Below are 18,369 nucleotides of genomic sequence, written 5' to 3' on the forward strand. Positions count from 1 at the left end.
CTGTCACGCCCTCTCTACTTTTCATGGATTTGGGGGAGTGTACTGATGATACTTAATTTCTTACTTGTCTGGGCTTTCAGACTTTTCCACAGATCCCTAGGGTCATGTGAAAACATACTAAATAGTAGTGTAACTTGTCCTTTTCAACTGCCTGTTTTAAATGAAGAATATGACATTTTTGAGAAGGTCTTAGCTCTTTGAATTCCTTTGTTCTTAACATAGTACCTGGCATAGGACACTCTCCATAAATAATTGAATTGTTGAATGAATGTAGGTGAAATATTTCATTTTCTGCTTTTAGGGTTTAACTGTGGTTATCACACGTACTTGATGTTTATAATCTATAGATTAATTCGCCCTTCAGCAGATGTGGAACATCCGTGTGTCAGGCATCTCGTGAGGTACATGAGGAAGTGGGAGAGATAGGGTTCAAAGAGGCAGGAGATAAGCTGGGAAAACAATTCAGGAAGCAAGATGGTATGGATTATGATAAGTGCTGTGAGGTCAACAGCACAGTGCAACAGAGAGAGAGTACCTTGGTGGGGAAAGGGGCCACCAAGGGGCAGCCCATCCTAGGAGGTGGCATTTGAGCTGATCTTGAAAGCTGGGAAGAAGCCGGGTGTGTGAGGGGAGCAGGAGGAAGGAGGACGGACGAGGGGTGCTCAGCATGTTCAAGGATGTGAGAGAAGGCCAGGGTGGCTGGAGCCCGGAGCGGGAAGTCCAGTGATATGTGCTGCGGTGCAAGAGGTGCTTGGGGTCTGGGGGACAAGATCCTACAGGGCTTTTTGGTTATGGTTGAAGGTTTGAATTTTCTTTTTAATGCCATGAGAAACCTCTGAAAGGTGGTAACCAGGGGAGTGCCATGATCTAATTTGTTTCATGAAGAAAGATCTCAGTGAATGCTGTTAAGGGGTATGGATGTCGGCAGCTGAGATGGAAGCTGAGGGTTCAGTTATCGAGTCCTGGTCCGGGAAAGATCAAAGTGGTGGCAGAGGGGATGAAGAGAAGCGGGTTGTGGAGGTTGAAATGTCAAGGTTGACTATGGAAGATGCAGGACAAGGAGTCACCTAGGACCGTACCTGGATTTTTAGATTCATTGTTTATTTCTGTTGGATATATGTATTAATAGAAATAATGACTGTATAAGGACAATTAAGCAATGAGCAGCTCACTTTCAATTTATATTATACCAAGACCTTGACTTAATTCTGTCTTATTCTCCAGTGCGGATGAGCAGCCCTACCCAGTGGAGTGCTGTGCATTTGGCCATTTTTTCCAGGACATTTTCACCCTTCAGTGCCCTGACTATCCTTCTCAACTGGTTATCAGACCTTTGAGCATTTTCTCTGTTCTGTCATAAAAGTGAAGGATCAAAGTAAGAAAGAAGACGGGTTTAAGCTTTAATCCATACGGAATTACTCTACCTTTGCTTCCAGATTTATAAGATACCATATAATTGATAATTGCATCTGAAGTTGTTTCTTTCATATACAGTATCCTCCATTGTTCCAACAACAGATATTCTGTTGTAAATAAGACTTGTTCTATATCTATTTAAAATCAGAAAGAGTAATATTCCTTAGTAACTTTGCAGGAAATTCACTGTGCATTTTGCGAGCTAGAAAAGCCATTTCCTTGTATCTCAAAAGTAGAGAAATGAAATACTTGGTCTCTGATGGGTTTTTTTTTGGGGGGGGCCCTCCTTCTAGCTTCCGATTTGTGAACATGAAAGCTTACAATGTCTTTGTCAGTTAACTTTGGTTTTGAAACCATCTTTGGTTTGGGTATTGATATTGATGCAGAAAATATTTCTTCTGCAGTCAGAATTTTAGGCAGATGAGAAGGGGCTGCCATCCCTCCTGATCTGGAAGCCTGGACTTGTTACCCTAGAACATGTAAGTGTGTCTGGGGATGAATAAATTATGACAGCTGAAATAATTATGATAGAGGAAAAGCAGCTGCGGAGAACACAGTTGACAATTGGGGCTGATTTGACCTGATTCTGTCATGTCAAAGCATGCATCTGTTTGCCAGGTTACATGAAAATGCTGTTTTCAAGGAGTCCAGTGTGTTTTGTTTTTTATCCAGCCCCCCGCACCTCCCAAAAAAAGAAAAAAGAACAACATTCTAAGAAGAGTCATAGCCTGCTAGTGACTCTTCCAAAATAAAATGGCTGGAGCAGAGACCCATATTGATTCTGGTTCTCATTTTGGGCACCCATGTAGCATTTTAGTTGAGCAAAAGATGGTTTGATTCTAAAGCTGCAAATTGGAAGAGTTCTTACTCCTGCTTCTGGGTGGAATAGTTTCCAGCTGGCCCTGGAGTTTGTCACCTGTAAGAAGGATTATTCCACTATCTCAGCCAGTCGCAACGGGTTTAATACACGCTTGGTTCACTGCTCTGCTGTTACCGTCTTGAAATTCGTAATAATTTTTTCACCCAAGGCCTTGGCGTTTTCATTTTGCACTGGGCTCCGCAAGTCATTGAGCTGGTCCTAGTCTCACTGTTTGTCCATGTTGTGTGTTGCACCTCTGAATCAGGCCGACATCTAGATCAGGGCTCCACACTTGTTCTGTGGAAGTCCAGATATTAAATATTTGGGGCTCTGTGGTCTCTGTTGCAGCTCCTCAGCGCTGTCACGCTGGCACAGAAGCAGCCTTAGACAGTAGGAGATGAAGGAGTACGGCTGTGTTCGGTGACACTCTGTTTATAAAAGCAGAGAGGGGGTGGATGGACTGTGGTCCTGGGGCCGTCGTTTGCAACCCCTGATGTAAAGGACCTGAGTGGAAACCACAGTGACAACTGAAATAGAGATCTTGTCCTTTGGAAGCAAGAAGGCTCGGTCACCTTTGGGTGGCTTTATGGTGCTCTGAAAACCAGTCTCCAGAGAGCACTCCTGAAGAAGGTCAGGCTGGTAGGGGTACTTCTGCGGCAGACCGTCACTTGAACATCCCTGAACCCACGCTTGAGCTTCTTTGAGATGGCATGTTAATTCTGTTTGTCAAGTGTGAAGACATATGGACATTAAAAGGAAGGTGAACTCGGACAGTAAAAACAGGATGCTACCGTGATGGGATTGTGATTTTATTTTTTTTTAAGATTTATTATATTTGAGGGAAAAGAAAAAAGATTCTGGAGTAAGCAGGCTAGCTGTGTATAAGAATAGGAACCGTGTGTCTTCTTTCAAACTGTATCCAGAAGTTAACCCCTGCTCAGACAGTGTAGCACCTCCCAGCTTGGGGGTACGGGGGGCATTGGGGGGATGCTCTGTGCTGCCTTATATATAGTAGAGCTCTCCATACTTCCTCTGCCTCCGCGTGTATGGAAATGTGTTGTCTGGGGTCTTTTCTCTAAATGATAAACAAAAGTTTATTTCTCTTAGAGTACAAAGATAAAGAAGAGTATCTGGGGAGTCAGAAAATCTTGATAGAAATCAATGTACAAGGGAAATTTATATATTGATTTCTTTAGGAGAAGAGGCACCGTTTTTCATTTAGACAAATGTTCTAAAGAAGGAACCTAGTTAGGGGCTCTGGAAACGTTTCTGCTGGAGATGATCAGAGTATAGATTTGCTTTGCTTTCAAATTGAGTCACAAGAGATTAATAATCTTCTAAGAGCTCGCTTCCTGCCCATTCAGATAAGATAGATGTTTTATTAACATTATTTCTCATTGACATGAGAACGGAATGTGAACTAAAGCCATTATTAAAGTGCCGGCTGTAATAAACAATAGCAGGAGAAAAAGAAATCCAGCCAAGCCCCTATTATTCACAGCATTATTCTCTTACCAACATGATCAGGAATAAGGGAGGAAGACCTTTGTTTATGCTACTTAGTTATTTATTAAAAAATATTTATTGATTCCCTATTATGTGCCAGGCAGTGATGAGTGAACACTTACCCATGGTGGTGAGCGAACAAGGCAGAAACGTTGCTATTCACGCAGATTTTACTTTTTTGTGGGGCAGAAGGAAGGACAGACAGTAAACAAATAAGCAGAGGGTAGTTTTAGATGCCTTGAGAGTTGGTGGTGGCTGGGTGGTCCGGAGGGGTCTTCTGGAGGCGATGACGATAAGGCGTCCTTCATGGGAGATCTGGGGGACTCCGTGTCCAGGCGGCAGGAACAGTGAGCACATAGGCTCCAAGGCAGAAGCGGTGGGCGTGTTTGTGAACACAGTATGGCTGGAGCCCAGCAAGTGTGGGTGAGGCAGGAAGTGAGGTCAGAAAGATAGATGGGGAGTTTGGGGTTGGGTGGGGGAAGGGTCATAAGCAGGGGAGCAACAGGGTAAGTGTCTGCTGTGTAAAGAATGAAATCCTCAGCCTTTGCCCTGCAAAGTTATTTAGACCAAACACAGCACTTTTTTTTTTTTTAAACAATTTCTTAATACCAGGAGATCTTCATTCCTCCCTCCCTCCCTCCCTCCCTTTCTTCCTCCCTCCCTCCCTCCCTTCTTGCATTGGGTCTTCGTTGCTGCGCGCAGGCTTTCTCTAGTTGCGGCGAGCGGGGACTACTCTTCATTGCGGTGCACGGGCCTCTCGCTGCAGTGGCTGCTCTTGTTGCAGAGCACGGGCTGTAGGCACGCAGGCTCAGTAGTCGTGGCTCTTGGGCTCTAGAGCTCAGGCTCAGTAGTTGTGGCTCCCGGGCTTAGTTGCTCCGCGGCATGTGGGATCTTCCCGGGCCAGGGCTCGAACCCGTGTCCCCTGCATTGGCAGGTGGATTCTTAACCACTGCTGTACCAGGGAAGTCCCACAACACAATTTTTGTCACCAGGTCCAGCTGTGGTGGAACCAAAAATCCAATAGGGATGGAGACAGGAGCAGAGAGCTGAGGCCACCTTTCTTCATCAAGGGGTGAGGTCCTGAGGAGAGCCCATTCACTGGGAAGGAGGCAGGCTCAGGTGCCCCCAAAACACAGAGCAAAGGTGAGACCAGCCAGGCCAACCTGCCTCCCATTTGTGGATCCACCACCTTCTAGCTTGGGGGTTTTGAACCTTAGATTCTCTCATAAAATGAGAGTCGCGAGGCTCCCCTTCAAGGTTATTGTGTGGCTTGGCGTTGATGTTCACCAAGAACAGAGCCTGGCTGCGTGGCAGATTGAATAAAACGGGAACCGCTAGTGTTATCTTGCTTTTAGCAATCATTCATTCTAGTGTTGATGTCTATTTTTGTGTAGGTATTATTGAGTTTACAGAGTGTTAGGGATACTTGTATCTACATGGAAGCTTCCATAATGTAAGTGAAGGCCAAATGTCTTTTGGTTTTTTGTGTTATCTGTACTAGTATTCCTTCTGTCTGCACAAAGGAATGGGGATTGGCTATATAGGTATAGCCCTAAAGCCTCTTGAAAATTCAGAAACAGATTTAAGAATGTGTCTTCCCCACAAGAGGCCCTCCGTGAGACTGGGTGCATGGAGTTGAAGGAAATTCACCCACAGGCTTGCCGTGGTTTTAACTCAGAGCCTGGTCTGTACCCTGCCAGTGGTTGGTGCCCTTGTGGCACTTCTTGCATGGAAACCACCTTCCCAGTACAGGGAACTGTCATCTTCACCGCTCTGTACCAGAGTCTTTAAATGTTCCCTTGTTCTCAAACCTTGTCAGATAGGGGCCTTCTGGGTATCAAGTATTTTGTTTTTTGTTTTACCATCTCTACTTTCAGGAAGGAAGCCAGCCCATGGTTTCACAATTCAGGTATATTTTACATTAATTTTATCCTTTGATTGTGCCCTAAACTTTATACCATGAAACCATAATGTGGCATGAATTATCTCTCACTTGAGAACTAAATATAAGTTGTGTGTGCGTATTCTCTTTTTGCTCAGATATTCAGAGAAGCAAGGTTTTTTGGTTTTTGTTTTTAACTGTAATACAGCACAGATGAAAGCAGACGCTCGTTAATTCTTGCTGTCTTCAAAGATGGACTTAAAAAAATTCTCATTTCCTGGTTGCTCTCAAATATCCTTTTTTTCCTCATTAGTAAGCTGACTGGTAACTATTGTGTCTTCTCTCTAGTGGCATGAGAAAGTCCTTTGTTTAGAAGAATGTGCCTTGAATTTCAATAACCTTAAACCACTTTAGATCCTCAACTTCACACTTACTCTAGTTGGAACGAACGCTAAGGCCTGTGTCTGCCAGTCACCAGTTAACAGGCTCCCTGGTGCTGGGGTAGGGGACCGGGGGAGACAGGAGCAGGGAGGTGGGAAGGATACTCGTTTTGCAAAGGAAGGTACACTTGTCAGAGAGAGGTGTTCCTGCTGCCGTTTGGTTCTGGGAAGGACAGAACCTTTCCCTGAGCTGCATTTTTCTGAAACTCACTAGACACCAGATGGTAAATTTGCATAAACTCAGAATTCAGTTCGGAGGTCTTTCACCTGCAGGGTGTGGATTCTAAAGGGGTCTGTGAATGAGTTTCAGGGATTATTGGACTTTCTCCCCTCCGCCCCTTGCGATGGTGTGTGAAAGTGTGGGTCTGTATGTATTTCTATCTGGAGTGTTTTCATCAGAGTCCAAAAGGTTCCATGATCCAAAAGAGGTTAGAAACCTTCCTCTTGGCAGACCTCCTCCCCCTGCGTTGGTAACGGCACTACTCAGCGTACCCATCCGGTCCACACTGCACGCCGTCCTGCTGTGAGAGCCTGACACGGATTAATGGGTGCGATCCTCACAGCGCTCTTAGGAAATGAGTAGTAAGTACCACTTATTGCTCCTTTTTCACAGACGAGGAGACTGAGGAACAAAGAGGCTAAGGGCCTTGACCAAATGCAGACAGCGAATAAATGTCAGGGACAAAAAACTTGAAGCTGGGGAAAAAGAAGCTGTCGGGTTCATGAGTTTGTTTGAGAGCTTTCATGACATGAAGTTTTATGTCTTTACTTCATTGCCATGTGGGTAATTCTGGCCTGTGCTGGCGCTCAGAAGGCTCAAAAGACTCAGTGATGGCAGACGAGCATCAAAAAGTAGTATGAAGCAGAGAGTTCTGCAAACATGGAGCGAGAAGTACCCTGGCAAGTCTTTGCTTTACATGCTCAGTTTGTGAAAACTAGACGGTGTGCATTGCATAAGAAGTAGGTGGCTGTGCTGGGGAGATGCGTCCTCTTCCAAAGCGCTGGAGTAGACATTGTTATTCTGGTATGCTATTTTGTGTGTGTGTGTGTGTGTGTGGAATTTCCTATTTATTTGGATGCCTGGTTACACATGCCAAGTAGTTCTGTTATTTCAGGCTTATTTTAATGAAAACATTGACAATTACTCCTCCGTTCATTTTCCCAAGAAACAGCCACCGAGAACATGGCGATCAGGCAGGCTTCGGGTGTGAAGCTGGTATGGAATTCATCATGGGGCTGAATTCTTCCCACTGGCATCTTATGTGGTGAGACGGGAGTAAGCTAGCACCTGACTCTAAATTGAGCCTTCCCTGTTCTCAGAATGGCGCTTCATGCAGAAGCCCAACTTGGGGCTGATGTTTCTTCCCCAGCACATTACAAGGTGTCGAATTGGTGAAGCAGCGGCCACTAGGACTCTGCTGCATTTTTCCAATGACATTTCAGAGATCTTTCTGAAGTCCCTATTTATGGCTGTTTTTCTCTTCAACACTTAAATCAAGCAGTGTCTATTAACCCCAAACAAATTAACCTTGTTAAAAGTTCAGTGTCATTTTTCTGAGTACTGCCCTCAGGGAAAAGCAGGGTAGCTACATATTGATGTCATTTCCTTAAGTGAATCACTAGTAATGGGCCTGATTTCAAATATCCAAGGTGCCAATAATAATTATACATGAAAGAAACAGATTGCGTCCTTGGGGGTCTAGACTTAAGGTTACTTAAATATACTACGTATACTAGGCACAGGCTTTTTATTAAGAATAAAAATTAAAAGCACCTGGCATAAATCAAAAGTTAGTCAAAGAAATGCTGCCCATTCATTTTTGTAAGAGTCAAAGCACTTGAATTCTTTTCTGATAAAAATCTGAGCATTAGGAGATTCGAAGAGCATGTGATCTTAGATAAGAAACCCAAGATTGAGGTTAAGTGACTTGCAGAGTGTTTACTCAAACTGAGACTAGAGTCCAGGTCTTTGGATCCTTTGCTGATGATCTAAATTGCCTCCAAAGACTGATTTTGATAGTGGGGCAGTGCAGAGGGGCAGGCTCGAGGTGGAGGGAGGTGCCCTCAATGTTATGGTAAGTGGTGCCCAGTAAATCTGAGGAGAGGCCACAAATACTCCCCCAAGTGACCTCCCTTCTGTGGGAGACATTTCGTCTCAAACGCTGCCCAGCACGACCCAACTGAGACATGACACCGTCAGGTGACCTGGGGATGATAACTATAGTGATGCAGTCTGTCGCACTTGTAAGAGAACACACATTCTTTGCACACACCATCTCGTTTAATTGAGTTCGCATGATTACCCTGAGCCAGGGGTCCTTGTCCCTTTTTCACCGACGAGGAAACAGGTTCCAAGGGGCACAGAGAGGGACCCCAGGAAAAAGAGAGGGTAAGTAACCAGCAGGGTTTGAACACAGCTCTGACTGCTTACTCAGCTAAAGGGCCTCTCTTGGGAATTTTCAGCTGCCTTCTTCCCGTGCAAAAGTTCACAGGCCTCAGTGAGGGAGGGGGGGGTCCCCCCGTTTACCTAAAACCCCAGTTGCAAACCCTTTGCCACATCTTGAACACCTGTGCATAGCAGCGTGCTGGCTCATTTGGGAGACAAACTGTGAGGTGACTCTGCAGGACTGTGAAGAAGCGTGGGGTTCCCGTCCTAGGTGCATTCCCCGAAGACCGGAATGAGAGCCCTGCAGGCCTGCGGTCGAACGCTGACTTCCCATGTACCTTGGTCAAGTCGCTCAACTCCTCTGAGCTTGTTTCCTTTTCTGTCAGTGAGGACAGTAGTATCTGCCTTGTCAGGTTGCTGTTAGGGCATCACAGAGCCGGAGCTCAGTGGACGGTAGTCTGGTAGTCGCTGGGAGTGTGATTGTGGCCATCACATCTACTGCAGGGTGGTTACCTGCACCTCGGGGCAAGTGTGTCACGGTGGTTTTCCTCAAGTGAGGTAGATGTTTACATATTTGTACTACAAAAGTCACGTCTTCTTATTGTATAATATTTAAATGAATATATTAAATATTCTGTAACCCCCCCTCCAGGTAATAGTTGACAGTTGGATGTTAAGTTGTTCCAGATTTTTTGCCACGCACACATTAAAATACACACTCAAACGTGTGTTGTTTTTTCCTGTAAGATCTTATATCTGCGACTTGGGTTGTTTGCTTGCTTGCCTTCCCCCCATTTGATAAGATGTCATGGTCGCTGTTCAGTATCAGGGTGGACAGCTTCACCTTTCGGCCCAGCGACGGGGCGTGCTTGCTCTTTCACACCGTGATTTCAGCCCTCATCTCCGCAGGGTCCTGTTGGCCGCTCCGTGACCCTGGCCACAGGGCCCCTGCAGGGGCAGCTTTCTGCCTTTGCTCCTTATCCGCCTCTTCAGTCTGTTCAAGTGGGATGCACGCCTGTGCCTGACTTGGGGCTCTGTCCTCGGGGCCCCTTCAGATTGGCTGTGCTGAGAGCAGCAGGGGGTCGTGAGCACTCTGGGTCGGGAGGGTAAGTGGCGTCATTAGCGTTGCTCTGGCAGCTCAGAGCAGCTCTGGGGATGGAACTCAGAGCGTTCAGCCCCAGACTCCACATTGCTGTCGGCTCCTCTCCACCTTCCACCCCTCTCTTCCCCGGCACAAATCTGTTTTCTCACCCTGAAGCTCATTTACTGGCCCGGCCTCGTCCCACCTCCGCCCTTGGCCCTCGGCCCTGCTTCCGCCCCCTCCTGCTCTGTTGCCCTCTGTGGATGCAGTTCCGTGAAAGTACCTGGAGTGTAATGTTGTAGTTCTATTAATAGGATGTCAGAAGTGTTGGTAAAGCAGGTAAGGCTGTTGCCATGTCATTGTTTCCGTATGTTTTTTTGTTTGGTTTGGTTTGGTTTGGTTTGGTTTGCGGTACGCGGGCCTCTCACTGTTGTGGCCTCTCCCGTTGCGGAGCACAGGCTCCGGTCGCGCAGGCTCAGCGGCCATGGCTCACGGGCCCAGCAGCTCCGCGGCGTGTGGGATCTTCCCGGACCGGGGCACGAACCCGTGTCCCCTGCATCGGCAGGTGGACTCTCAACCACTGCGCCACCAGGGAAGCCCTCCATGTGTTTTTTTAATGGCAGCAGGTGGAGCTGGAAAATGAGGATAGGTACTCTGCACTGTTCACTGCAAATGGTTTCCTGTATTTCACTGTGATATTTTAGGCTTGATTACCTCCCCAGGTTGATATGTTGCCTCTGTAAACTCAGCTGGCATCTCTTGGCTTCATCGTAATGTGGCTCAAAATACACACTTCTGTGTGAGAGAGTTCAGCTAAAATAAGCACCGAAAGGCTATTAATTGCAGCCAAGTTGGGAAATAAGATGGGATGTCAGAGCTCAGAGTCGCTGTTAAGGGGACTGTCTTATGCACCGGTTGCCATGTGAATGCTAACGTGTTGTTTCTGCTCTATCCCCTCATGCCTTCCCGGATTCAGAGAGAGGTAACCAACCAATTTTCACTTCTCCCCCTTTGTGCTGTCTTAAGTGTCTGGCAAAGCTCACTTGCTTTCTTCATGCCCTGTCGCCACCACCATAGCCATCGCTGTCTTTAAAAGGCAGAACTTCGTTTTGTTTAACCTTTTCTCATCATCATTGTTATGTGTCCTGCATTTAAACTAGTGTGGAATTGCCTCTGGGTCCCTGATCCTCTGTTGCTTGACCCTGTTTGGGGAAGGTGTTGGTCAGCATAATAACTTGGTCCCTCTCACTACTGGCTGAGCAGAGTCTAATCAGCATGCTAGGGAGAAGGCATGATAGAAATAGTCAGGCTAGGTACCATGTTGTGTAGGAGGCTTTTTGTGCTTCTTGAAGAACTAATTCTAGGACCTGCTCGTTATGACTTCTCTATAGGGTTTCGTTGGTGAGATTTGGTTCTAGGCCAGTAGCTGGAAGGACTGACTCCATTTCAGTCTGGATTATTAGCAAAAATCTATGGAATTCTTCTCCCTTCCCACCTGTAGATGAACATAATGATGAAAAGGCTGTAACTCCAAAATGAAAGGCATTTATACCTCAGATGTGTGTGTTTCCCGTGCTCTGACCATCAGCCTGACCATTTGGCTGATTGGGGGCTTTTAAGCTCCATGATTCCTCAGCTCTATCATTTAATAAAAGCTCCATTTTTGATGGAAGGAAAAAGTTTTGGAATTTTTCTCCTTGAAAAAATGATTGTGAGTACTGCTTGACAAACTGAAGCAACACCAACGCTGGCCTCTTTGCTTTCTGTGCTGGAGTCCGTCCCAGGGGCCTCCCTCCTGGCTGGGGCTGAGCTCCAGCTAGCGGCCACTGTCCTCCCTTAGGATAAGCTGCTGTCATAGCTCAATGGCTGGAGGGAAGGGAGACGGCGTAGGCTGGGGGGGTAGCACTTCCACAGTCGGCCTTCCAGAGAGTTTGCTTAGGAAAATTTGGGAGCTTGATTGACTTTCTCACTACTTTTGAGGAGGCTCTGGGCCCCTGGAGGTGATGCAAGTTTCTGGAGGATGAGGGCTCTGGGTTTGGATACGAGCTCCCTTGTCTGAAGTCACCACACCTCTTGTCAGAGTGCATGGTAAGGATGTTTTCGGATCTTTGCTAGTTCCTACCCTCCGTGTCCTCGCTGGGAACCAGTTGCTCTGAATATTAACAGCAAGACTATTCTAGAGAGGGCTACAAATTCTGGTTCGCCCAAGCCACCTGGATTATTTGCAGGTGGTAGAATTTCAGATCTGCTGTGTACACAGTCTGTGTGTCTCCTGAAAACACCTGGTGAGGGTTTCCCTGCAGAGGATTTGTGTTTACCCAGAGGATGAGTTGCTAGAATGCCCCTTTCAGAGTTTACAAACTTAGCATCTTCTTAAACTTGCAAAGCAGGAGAGTTTGAGTTTATCAAACCAGAGCCTGAGCTTTGTGAAATTAATGATGCCCACATATGGTGCATGTGCCAGTGGGTACAGTTTGAAAAACAAAGTCATGTATGTGTATGTGTGTAACCTTCTGGATTAGCTATTTAGGAAGATGACATTTCTCATCCCCTTTCCCCCCTCTTTCCTCCTCCAACCCCCCCAAAACAAGATTTTCAAAATGCAATCAGAAAACAAGAGCAGTTAGGCAAAGAAGAGCAGGCAGTCCTGAAAACAGGATTCCTCCCTCCAGGCCCTATGCAGGTGAGATGGAGAGAAAGCCCTTTATCATAAAGGGCTGGGAATAGAGTGTTTAGATCCAACCTGGTTGCTGCTCTTTTGTCCTTATTTGCAGGTGGGTCCCGTCCTCTGCAGTGGTAACAACTCTGTTCGCTTATTGCTTCTACAGAAGGATAAGCTGGGAGGATAAGGGTCTTTAGGTACATTTCAACAAGTGTTATTATATTCATATCAGTACAAAGATTTATTAAAACATCCCTCGTGGATAAGGTGACAGTATTTCAAAGTGGGCTTTTTCTTTGACTTCGTTTTCCTCACTTATAATAACAACTGACATTATTCAATTGCCTTCATGTGCCAGCCTTCACAGATTTGACCTGAGCAAAATACGGGTTATGTGAAAGACGTTACCGAATCGTGGAGACTTGGTCAGGAGCGCTAACAGAAAAGATTTAGCGAGAGAGTGAATGGCAAGGAATCTAACAGAAAAGAGAGGAGAGAGCTACTGCCAGACACATCTGGGCTGTCATGTGCCTGAGGAGGGCAGCTCCAGAAAGCAGAACCCAATCCCACAGGCAAAAGTTGCAGGGAGGCAAGCTTCCATTCATCATTAAGAAAAAATATATTTTGGTTCGCAGCGAGCATTCAGCAGTGGAGCTCCTGATCCATTAAGTAAATGAGGTTTTATACCACTGATATATTCTAGGCACCACCTGTCTGGGTTGCTGTAGAAGGAGGGATTTTGAAATGTTAGCCTGGGTAACTGCTACGAGGTCTGTAGGTGCCTATAAATACCTTTTGAGGACGGATAAACACATAAGCAGATTTCATTTATGTAAGAGTCGTGGTGGGAGAGACTTAGGGAAAGGTTGAGCAGTTCTGTTCTGGCTACTTTTTAATAGAACACATTTGAATAAAGAGTCATTTATTCATTCATTCCGTAAAGATGGATTAAGCCCCTACATGCTGTTCAGCTGAGAGCAATAAAAGCAATCTTTTGCCCTTTTTCTTTGCCATTAAGAAATTTGAGGCTGTCACGTAAGATGTCTTAGCACTGACATTTTTCCCTGTCAGAACTCGCTGCTGGTCCTCTGGGGGAATAATTACTGGGAGAAGAGCAAAAGGAGAGGAACAAAAAGAGTTGGAGACACAAGGGCTTAGCCAGCAAATGGTGAAAGGTAGTTGATTCACTTCTGTTACAGTTTAAGGAAGAGACTTATATAAACCCTCCACTTCCTGGTTTATAAAGGAAATGCAGTGATCCCCCTGACTGCAGGAAATAAATGGGGCAAAACTCCAGAGGGGACCGGCACCTCTTTTAGCAAATGGCGCCTCCAGGAGCGAGCTGGAGCAAAGGACAAAAATGGTCCTTGTTGCTCAGCGTCAGACACAGTGACTCAGACGGACGGGCATCTAGCAGAATTTGTTAGAAAAGACGGACGCCTGCTCTGACTGGACCTCGGGGGCCATTTGGGCCAGCTCTGTGGTTTTATAGACCACACCGAGGCCCTGGAAGGAGGCGTGACCACGGGGGCGGCGTGGAAGCCCATTTGAGCGCATCTTGGCTCTGAGCTGTGACACTCTCGGTGCTGTGGGCACCGGGTAGCTGCAGCCCGACTGCACCGCACAGTGTCAGAGCCCCTGCGGGTGCTGCCCGGCTGGCTGGGTGATACCCGCCGACGCCCGCTGCTCTATCCTCCCAAATTCCCACGCGTGGCACTGGGCTGATCTGTCAGGGATACTCTAGCCGTGGAGGCTGGTAATTAAAGCAATTTCTTGTCCCCCTCAGTATAGGAAAAGCTCTAGAAAATGTTAAATTGCTCTTACATATGGGCATTAGGATTATAATACTGATTGGAAAAAAGTCTGAAAGGCTGAGTTAGGCCACATCTTGGTCATTGCGAAAGTGAATGATGGGACATGGGTGTTCATTGACCGTCCTCTCTACTGTGTGTTTGAGAAGTTCCAGAATGAGAAGTTTAAGAAAGGAGGAGAAAAAGAAGAGGTACTGTGTCCTTTTGACTCCTGCACCCTGAAGCTGGGACCCAAACTCCATTCTCCAGGGGAAGGGCCCGGCAGGCCGAGGTCACTGCAGACCTCCATGTCGCTGAGACCGAGTGGCTTGTCTCCTGCTGCCCAGCCTCTGCAGCCCTCGGGACTTCTCCCGAAACTTCTCCTGGCTCTTTGGAGCCAGTCTGTCCTGGGCTTTCCTACTCCCAGCACTCTTTTTTCACCCTTTCGTTGGGCCTTTGGCCTCAATTAGCCCTTCAAATGCCTTTCCTCCTTGGGGTCCAGCCCTTGTTTTGTCTTTCTCATTCTCCAGTCTCCCATCTGCTCCCCTGACTTCAGCTGCCCCCTAGGCCCAAACCACAGGCCTGAGCTCAGGGACCGAGTGTCCACCTGCTTGGTGCCCACCCACCCACCCCCCCCAAGCACCTCACACTATTGTCCCACCGGGAGCTCATCAGCTTCCTTCACCAGATCCTTCCCCGTCCCGTCCCCAGTGTGAGGGCACTTAGCTGTCCCAGGAGGGACCTCAGAGTTATTCTGGATTCTCCTTCTCATCTCCCGCATCCCTCAGTCCTGCAGCCACCCTTCCAGTACCTCTTACCCATCTGTCTTCTCCACCCTGCTCTCATGGAGGCTAACTCAGCCTTGCCTTTTCCAGCTGTTCCGAGGCTGGTGCCTTCCTTGGCTCGTGGCCCTTGCGCCGGTTCTTTTACTTACAAGGAAAGTGCCTCCTCCTCTCCCTTGTAATTGTGTTGGGCCCACCCCCAGATAATCCAGGATAACAGCCCCTTCTCAGGATCCTTCACTTAATCCCATCTGCAGAGTCCCTTTTGCCATGGAAGGTAACCTATTCACAGATTCTGGGAGTTAGGACAGGAATAGCTTGGGAGGGTCATTATTCTGTCTACTGCTGCAGCCTTTTTCAGAAATCAGGTGCTGAAAAGCCAAGGTTTTAAAACAACCAATGAAGAAGTGTTTGGATTTCCTTCTGAACAATAATGAGATTAACTCAGCCATGTATTTCATTGCACACAAAGGAAGTTGTCCCAACTGTACTCCAGGTCAGAGAGAGGTCTTGCAAATCCCCGTGTTTGAGGCTTTCTGCTCTTTTAGGGTGACTTGGGATATGTTTCATGGGAGTAAAACAGGAGAGACATGCAAATCTCCTGACCCCCGCAGTGAGGAGAAGAAGGCACTTGTTTTCTCCTAGGAGGTTAGTTACTGGCAGATTTCTGCTTCCCTGATCTGTTAGCCTGGTACCTGGGAGGGAACAGGAAAAGACAAAGCTGTTTTAAAAAAAGTGTCAGAATCCCCCAAACAGAGCCTGCGGCTGCTGAGCTGCCCTCTTGAGGAGATGTGGATTCCAGATGGTTGCCTTAGGCATTAATCACTTTCTCCTGAGCCAGAAGAAAATGAAGATTAATAATAATAATTTTTAAAAATTACTCCTAAGGGGTTGCATCTGAAAGAGCAGAGGGCACAGAGCTGAAGTTTGATGGGAGCTGATTATTGATCAGGGCCTGTTTGGTCCTCCATGATGGTGACCTTGCACTTGCTACACTTGTAAGGCCGACCAGCTGTCATGGAGAGCAGGATGGATCTTGGAAGCTTACATCATAGGATATCAGAGCCAGAAAGGGACCTTGGAAATCATGTTCCATCACTTAGAGATGAGGTTTGACTCCATGCCCAGTGTTGTACAGCTCAGTGGAATCAGGAATGGGACTAGCAGTTGGGTTGCCTGGATCCTGATCCATTGCCCTCTAGCTGTCCCTTACTCTCTCTCTCTCAGAGAGGACAGATGGAGGTAAGATCTCTACAATAACTACTAAACGTAGGATGTACCGAGCTGTAATCCTTTGTGGTGCAGAATACAGATCCTGTCAGCATTCAGACACAAGCAAGGTGCTGGGGCCAGGGGGCCAGGCAGGCTTTGGAGCTGGGCCGTGCAGAGTAGGTAGAGTAGTGAGCTCCAGACGGTGCAGGGAGGCTGGTGGTCGCCACGCCAGGCAAGGGGAGGTACCGTGAGCGGACGTGGAGGCCCAGCTTTCTGGAGCAGAGGGGAGAGCTCCTTAACTGGAGTAAGGATGCTGGAGGAGTTGGTGGGACAAATTTTGGGACTCCAGAAATCCAGACAAAGGTCTTTGGACTTTCTGTGGGTGACCACAGAACTTCAAAGAGATTTGCCCTCAGAAAATGGCGACTGAACGTGGAATTTTGAAGAGGAAGAGTTGTGCGTGGCGAGACACTGCATATATTACTTTAGGAACCATCCAGGAAAGAGAAGTAGCCAGAAGGAGGGGAGCCAAAAACAAGACTGCCCTTGAGCATGTCTCCAAAAGTGATGCCTTCTCGTCGTTTCCTTTTTTTTTTTTTTTTTTTGCGGTACGCGGGCCTCTCACTGTTGTGGCCTCTCCCGTTGCGGAGCACAGGCTCCGGACGTGCAGGCTCAGCGGCCATGGCTCACGGGCCCAGCCGCTCCGCGGGACCCTCCCGGACCGGGGCACGAACCCGCGTCCCCTGCATCGGCAGGCGGACCCTCAACCACTGCGCCACCGGGGCAGCCCTCGTCATTTCCTTTTTGAAGCAATATGCTGTCTCAATGGGGGTTGAGACTAGGACGGAAAGGCCTCAGGAGCACCGTGTGGAATAGGGCTCTGCTCGCCCCCGGAGCTGGGCCCAGCTCCTCACCCAGACCTCCGCCCTCAGCCCACTGTCACAGCACCCGTTCACACCTCTGACCACTAGCCAGCTTTCCCGCCGGGAAATGGGGGGGGACATGCTGCAGACCCCTATGCTTGAGAGAGGGGGGCGCTCCGTACCAATTATGGCTGGGCCCAGACTGGGTGTTGGGAATGGATAAGGCTCACATCGTCTTCACGGAGCTTCGAGGGGTTGTGGGGAAGACAAAACTCATGAGCAGACGCCCATGGTACCCAGTGGTGAGTGCTGTGCGTACGGGGAACACGGCAGCACCCGGCAGGGTACTCACCCAGCTTCAGCTGCGTCTTCACCCGAGGCTGGGGCATGGAGACGGTGTGAGCAAAGGCAGGGAGGAGAGACCCACCTAGGGTGCCTGAGTGGTGGCAGGGCTGGCGAGGAAGGGGTTGGCTTCAAGACACTGTCAGGAGGTAAAATCGGCTGAACACGGGGGTTGGGTGTGGAGTGCCGGGGCCGGGGGTGGGAGCATCAGGAAGTCCCCCCGGTGCTAGCATGGAGGACACCCACTGCCGTGGAACGTGAGGGCGCAGGGGAAGCTGGAACAGACCAGACGCGAGGGCAGGTGTGCGCAGGCGGAGGCTCGAGTGCCTGCGGGTGAAGATGCCCCTGGCCTGGAGCCGCTGCGGGACGGCCTGGGGCACAGCAAGGCCACAGGGCAGGCTTTCTGGCCGGGCCGTCACAGTGGTGACCAGTTGCGTCCGTTGGATAGACTTCTGTTCCTTCCCAAAGAAGCCAAGTCTGTGTTGGAGAAAAATCTATCCCAGTCTGTGAGAACACCACCAGCTCTTACCTTAAGAGAAGTAATTAATAAATTCATCCATGGTTATACCTACAGACAGGGATCCTGGCTTAGCAACACATGCAAAGAAATCACTGTGACCCCTTACCAGATGGGTAAATCTGAGCATTTATTTTTCAAAAATACTCTGATCTTTTAAACCACTGTCCTCAGTAGTAACAGTGAGAAATTTAGTTGCGTGGTGTTATTCTTTTGAAGCCAGGTCGTGTCGCGGGCACAGTATCCTTCTCATCAGTAAAGCAGATGCTGAAATCCAGCACTAGCGGCGCGCTCACCTCGGCGTCTGAGCTGACGGTACACAGGGCGATGCTGCCGCCGTCGCCCCAGGCCCTGGAGTAAGAGGTGTGTTTAGCAGAATCAAGTGCCTGTGACCGGACTTCAGTCTGTGGCGTCTCTTTGTGTCCCCGTGACTGTCCGTCAACGTACTCCGCAGCTGCGGGTCGGCTCCGGTCTCTGGGCACACATTTACGCATCAGAGCCTGTTGTTTTGCTTCTGCTACCCACGACTGTAGCCTCACTCATGCAAATTCATGCTCCTCTCAAGTCTGTCTTCTGCTTTGTGATCATTATGTTTATAACCATGATATTTGCTGTTACTCTAGGTAGAAGG

The 18,369-nt window shown here is 48.0% G+C and overlaps 1 protein-coding gene across 18 annotated transcripts in view; it reads left to right on the top strand.

The window, feature by feature from the left end:
• Window positions 1-18,369, top strand: part of APBB2 (amyloid beta precursor protein binding family B member 2) — a 476,036-nt gene that overhangs the window by 352,118 nt on the left and 105,549 nt on the right. The gene's annotated exons all lie outside the window — the stretch shown is intronic.

This window comes from Mesoplodon bidens (assembly GCF_964165515.1).
Source record: "Mesoplodon bidens genome assembly, chromosome: 1".
Classification (NCBI taxonomy): Eukaryota; Metazoa; Chordata; class Mammalia; order Artiodactyla; family Ziphiidae; genus Mesoplodon; species Mesoplodon bidens.